Genomic DNA, 6569 nt, shown 5'->3' with positions numbered 1-6569 from the left:
CCCCGACCCCGCGCCGGCCGCCCCGCCCCGACCCCGTGCCTCCCCGCCCCAACTCCGGTCGGCCCTCTCAAAGGTGAAAATTTTATGTATTTTTTAGTGTTTTTTAGTAATTTTGTAGCTAGTTAGATAGATAGTTAGATAGGTATTTAGGTAGGTATTTAGATAGGTATTTAGATAGTTAGATACATAGTTAGATAGATAGTTATATAGATAGTTAGATAGTTAGATAGATAGATAGATAGATAGTGAGATAGGTAGTAAAAAAAATTGGTTAGATGAGATGCTATATGTTGCATATCTCAAAAAAAATTGGTTCGATGAGATGAATCAATGATTATGATGAGTAGGTGATAATGATGATGATGAATATGTGATGACGATGATGAATATATTGTTAATGTTGTTAGTTTTTTTTCCTACATGATGCAAAAATAAATGAATGCATGTTTAAATGTTTTAAATATGCTCTATGAGTTGTGATGTTCTAATTTTTTGTCGCGATGGAATTTGCAGGCTTTGTGGTTTCGCATTTCATCGGAGTGACCGTTGTCCGATGCGTTGGTCCCCCTGAGCATCCCTCTGCTGTTCGACTACTTCCTCTACAGCCGAGGGTGAGCTACAAGTCCATCTCCTCCATTTTTTCATATCACTAGATTTCATTCTCAAGTCAACTGGCGTAACCTAGGCGTCTCCCGTCCGAAAGGGTTGCATCGATAAATATGCATTCAATTGCATATTTATCACCGCAGCTCTTTCGGATTGTCCAGCGTTTTCCATGGACAGCCCGAGGATGTGTAGATTGGGTATGTTCTCCATGTTCTACCCCGTTTCGAGACATGATTTCGGTGGCGCCTCCCCATTGTTCTCCGGAGCACATTCTCTCGGCTATTTGCCGAGACGTGTATCTGGAGAACAGCGGGGAGGTGCTGCCAAAATTTTGTCTCGGAACGGGGTAGAATGGAGAACGTACTCAATCTACATCCTCGGGTGGGATTAGGACCCATCTTTACCTATTAGAGATGTAGGTGGATTCAACGCGGTAGAAACTAAAAATTTGATGTGATTAATTTAAGTGAATCCTTAATTATGTTGTGTGGCTTGCAAAAAAGCAGAGGATGGCAGATAATCAGTGGATGTACAGTGGTTTTATCCATCGGAATCGAGTAACATCAGAGTGGATCGCGAAAACCGATGTGTATTTGAAGGAGATATTCCGTCGTCCAATGAGAATTATCCCACCATGCCCCTGTGCGAGATGTGCCAGACGTCACCGTAGAAATCAGATGGACATGAGTGAGCACCTTCGCACGCACGGATATATGCCAAACTTTGACATGCCGCCGATAAACATAGCCGAGCAGGACTGTGGTAGAGAGGAGGTGATGCGACAACGCATCGATGGATATGAGGACGACGGGGTCAGGGACATGCTAGATGATGTCATTGTTGCAGAAACGGTAAATGCGACACCTTCAGAGAATGAACCGGAGGAGCCGGAGGCAACCGCAAAGGCCTTCTTGGAGGGCTTGGCCTCGTCGAAGAAACCTCTTTATGCGGGTGCGAAAATATCTCAGCTGGATGCCATCTCTCAACTGATTGCAGTCAAGGCTGAGTACGGCTGTAGCCAGAAATGCTTCGAAGCATTCCTGGGAGTATGGGCTAACAGCCTCCCTGAGGGTCATGAACTGCCGAAAAGCATGTACGATACAAAGAAAATCATGAAGGCACTCTCTATGGATTATGAGAAAATAGATGTTTGCCCAAAGAATTGCCTTTTGTTTAGGCACGAGTATGCGGATGACAAGTACTGTAGGAAGTGCGGTTCGTCTCGGTACATTGAGGTGGTCGGTGAGGATGGTGAGAAAAAGCAGCTAACCATCCCCGTTAAGGTTCTTCGGTATCTTGATTTTATAAAAAGACTGCAGCGCCTTTTCATCACGAAGGAGTCTGCCAAAATGATGAAGTGGCACAAGGAAGGTATAAGGTACAATCCAAAAAAAATCGTACATCCATCGGAAGGGGAAAAATGGAAGTCGTTCGATGAAGAATACCCCGAGGAAGCAGCCGAGGCTGGGAATGTAAGAATAGCCATATCAGGTGATGGGTTGAATCCATATGGTATGTCGTCTAATCCATATAGCTGCTGGCCCGTGTTTGTAATTCCGCTCAATCTTCCTCCCGGTGCCCTAATGTAACGGAAGACCATGTTCTTGTTGCTCATCATTCCGGGGCCTGAATACCCGGGGAAGCAATTGGGTGTGTTTATGCAGCCGCTGGTGGATGCTTTGCACCATTCTTGGTACTTTCCGAGGTTGACATACGACCGGGATCTGCAGAGAAATTTCTTGATGAAAGTTTGGTTGCACTATTGCCTGCATGACTTTCCCGGCTATGCTCTATTCTGCGGATGGTGTACAAGTGGGAAGATGCCATGCCCAGTGTGCATGCAGGCTCTGCGAATGATTTGGCTGAGTAAGGGTGGCAAGTATGTAGCCTTTGACCTGCATCGACAGTTCCTCCCTCCAGACCATCCAGACAGGAAAGACAAGAAGAACTTCACGAAAGGCCGGGTTGTTCATGAAGTAACCGAGATTCCAACATTTTCGGGGGCAGATGTTCTTGCTCAGCTAAAAGCTCTCAAGCCTAAAGTCAAAGGCAAAGCCAAAGCCAAAGGCTTCGAGGGATATGGTGAGACGCACAACTGGACTCACATTACCCCCTTCTTGCAGCTTCCCTATTTCAAGGACCTCAAACTTCCTTACAATATTGATGTGATGCACACCGAAAAGAATGTGGCAGAGTCCCTTTTCCACACGATCCTCAACATTCCTAATAAGACGAAGGATAACGTTAAAGCTAGAGCCGATCAACAGAGAATTTGTGATAGACCACGCCTGAACATGAAGCCTCCCACAGGCGGTCGAAAAAACTGGTTCAAGCCAGATGCTGACTTTGTCCTTAAACCGCCCGAAAAAAAGTAAGTACTTATCTGGCTGAAACAAATTTTGAAGTTCACCGATGGTTATGCGCATCGAATATAAGTAAGGGAGTCAATCTTTCAACGGGCAAAGTGACCGGCCTGAAGAGTCATGACTACCATGTATGGATTGAGCGGATAATGCCGGTGATGGTTCGAGGCTATGTCCCCGAGCATGTCTGGCGAGTGCTTGCCGAGCTTAGCCATTTCTTCCGAGAAGTAAGTAAAGAGGTGATTGAAAAATTGCATAAGAAGGCATCGGAGTTGATAGTCAAGCTAGAGAAGATCTTTCCGCCAGGCTTCTTTACTCCGATGACACATCTCATTCTGCACCTCGCGAACGAGGTATTGTTGGGGGGGGGCTGTGCAGAATCGCTGGCAGTACGGCCCTGAGAGACAGAACAAGCATCTCCGACGGAAATGTGGAAACAAAGCTAAGATTGAAGCTTCCATAGCTGAGGCAGTTATTCTAGAGGAGGTGTCAGACCTCAGGACATCATACTATCCAGACCACGTTCCCCATCTGCATAACAAGGTGCCTCGATACAATATAGAAGAGCCCAAGTATCAACCCAGGCTCCATCTATTCAACGCGCAAGGTGGGAGGGCTGGGGCCTCGAAATCTTATAACATGCCACGACAAGAGTGGGAGGACGTCATGTTCTATATCTTGCACAACATCAAGGAAGTTGAGGAAGTGTGGATGAGGTAATACCACTACACCATTCCTTTATGTCTTCCACATCATCATGTTCCATGTTCACTTAGTCCCGGTCTAACACTGCTTTTCTTTTTCTAGTGATTTCGTTCAAGAGGAATGGACGGGAATGAATCCTCCTACTGAGGCGGAGGCACTTACTCTTCTCCGTCATGGAAACCCTGGACGTAAAAAATTTGTTGCTTGGTTCATGGAGAAAGTAATTTTCCACACTCCCCTATTAAATACCTAGTTCAACATTTATTAGTTAACCGAACTAATGCACGCAGGAATTTCAATTATACTTGTAGGGAAAAGATCCGAACATATCTATGGATGATGAATTGAGATGGGTTTCCATGGTTTTTGACCCTGCCGTCATGACATGTAAAAAGTATGATGTGAATGGGTATCGCTTCCATACAGAGGAGCACCAAAACAGCCGGCCCGATCCCAAAACTATAAATACCGGAGTGTACACCCCCGGTCAAAATTCAGTAGACTACTACAGAAGGGTACAAAATATATACGAGGTTAAATTCCGCCAGGGGCGTCAGACCCTAAGTCTGCCTGTGTTCAAATGCCGATGGTTCGATCCACGGGAGGGGGTAAAACATACGCCTTCCATTGGTTTGGTCGAAGTTAAACCATCAACCGTCTATGCCGGAGCCGATCTCTTCATTGCGGCTACCCAAGCTACACAAGTATTCCCAACGGCCTCATCACCGTCTTGCTGAAGTTATACTGGTCGGGGTTGTACTGTCCGGATCCAGTCAGGCACTCGAACCGTCGGGTTTTGGCCACGAGCTGGGACCACTGGGAAGCGGCCCTCCACGCGGACCATGAGACCCATGCCAAGGCCGTGATCACTACTTTCTGGGTGAGTTCTCTTCAGAAGCACAAGTCCATTCTAGTTTCATGAATGATTTAACTCATGGCTTCTTCCATTCTTGTTTCATGCATGATTGTAGAAATTCTATCGAGTTCTTCCGGAGCACAGGGCCAGAGCGGACCAGATCGTGCTGCGCCAATGCAAGAAGAAGGCCCGCCAGATGTAGTACGAGGTGCGCTATGTGGCCATCTCGACATACTACCACGACTATCTTGGTGTGAAGATGACCAAGGAAGAAGCGCGGAGGATGGGCCTTACCTTGGAGAGGGACGAGTTCTTGGCAGTAAGTATAGAAGATTTTTCATTATGCTTTCATTACCTTGTGGTACATTTCACCGTTTCGTGTTGACATGCCATTATGCTTTTATTATGTAGGTGTGTCCAAATTGGTGTTATGGAAAAGACGAGTCCTGGGAGGCATTGGTGGATCTTTGGTGTGATGAGGCTGGAGCCTGGGCGGCTATGAGAATCAAAAACAAGGCTAACCGAGGGAAGGAGGGAGTACATGCTCAGGGAACCGAAACCACTATCTCCACAAGGCAGTTAATGTATGACTAACCCCATTAAACATTCTTCTTCTTCTATTTACCATCACTTTCTTATGTATGACTAACCTCTGTTTGGTGGTGCAGCAGGAGAAACTGAAGCGGCCGCTCTCAGACATGCAGGCGTGGGAGATCGCCCATACGCGGAAGGACCCCAAGCCTGGCGAGCCCAAGTACTACGGCAAGAAGACCGCGGGGAGGAAGAAGGCCTACTCCGAAGGGTATTTGAAGTTACATCCTGACACACCTGACCCCATTGCGGCGGATCTGGACGAGAGGGTGGTGGTGGGCATGGGGCCCAAGGAGCACGGTCGGGAGGCGGTTCTCGATGTTGTGATCACTCCTACTATCTCCTACACACAGCTCCGTCGGATCGACCCGAGCCTGAGCCAGCGCACGAGCCAGCCAGTGACCAGTGCACAGTCACAGTCCCTCTTTCAGGAGCAACAATCTATAAGTATTTTCCCTCTTATCTTCATTGCTCACTTTATTTTCCGCATTTAGTAGTTTTATGAGTTCCATCATGTCATACCGTAGGCCTACCTGGAGTACACACGCCAGGAGACCATGGCATGGCATGAGAGGCTTTATGAACACCAGGTGCAGAGGGATCGCCAGATGCAGCAGGCTTTTCAGGAAATGGCGGCCGGCAGGTGTCCTCAGTTGCAGCCAGCACAATGTCCTCCAGCACAACCAGTGTTGCTGACCTTTGAGGAGTTTGTGGCACAGAATGCTGGCCCCTCGCCGGTTAGTTCATCCCCAATCTATTCACCCAAAGCATGTCATGCCTTTCAACACAGTCATATATCCCGTTAATATGTCTTTTCAACATCTAGGGAACAGGTGGATCTACCGTTGGTGGTGGTCTTCGCAGCACTCCCGAGACACGGAGCCCAACCACTCCGATCCACGGAGGCGGAGGCGGAGGTGGAGGCGGTCTTGGCGGTAGCGCTGCCGCTAGCAGTGACGACCTGGGCTTCGGCGGTCTTGGCGGTGACGACCTCCGCGGTGCTCGACGTCCTGGCGCTTAAGCCTTTGGGTCACATTGTGGCGGTCTTGGTGGTGATGACACTTATATGCTAGTGATGTTTCTTATTGTTGTTTGTGAGATTCTTATATGCTTTGGTGGTGATGATACTTATATGTTTATACTTTGCGATGCTTCTTATGATGTGTGATGATGAATTTATTGTGTGATGCTGCTCCTTATTGTTATGTGATGCATATATTGTTGTATGATCCTTATATATGTTGTATATATTCAAATGAATTGAGCTGAAACAAAACAGGAAAAAGAAAAAAAGTAGACAGAAACTATGCCGACGGCTAGGCCGTCGGCATAGAGCTGGCGTGAGCTCCCAGTGGCTGACACGTGGCAGGTCTATGCCGACGGCCAGGCCGTCGGCATAGCCCTGCCCCAGGAGAGCCCAGTTGCTGCCACGTGGCAGGCCTATGCCG

This window comes from Triticum aestivum, chromosome 6D, assembly GCF_018294505.1.
Source record: "Triticum aestivum cultivar Chinese Spring chromosome 6D, IWGSC CS RefSeq v2.1, whole genome shotgun sequence".
Taxonomy (NCBI): domain Eukaryota; kingdom Viridiplantae; phylum Streptophyta; class Magnoliopsida; order Poales; family Poaceae; genus Triticum; species Triticum aestivum.
This window is presented reverse-complemented; position numbering follows the sequence as displayed.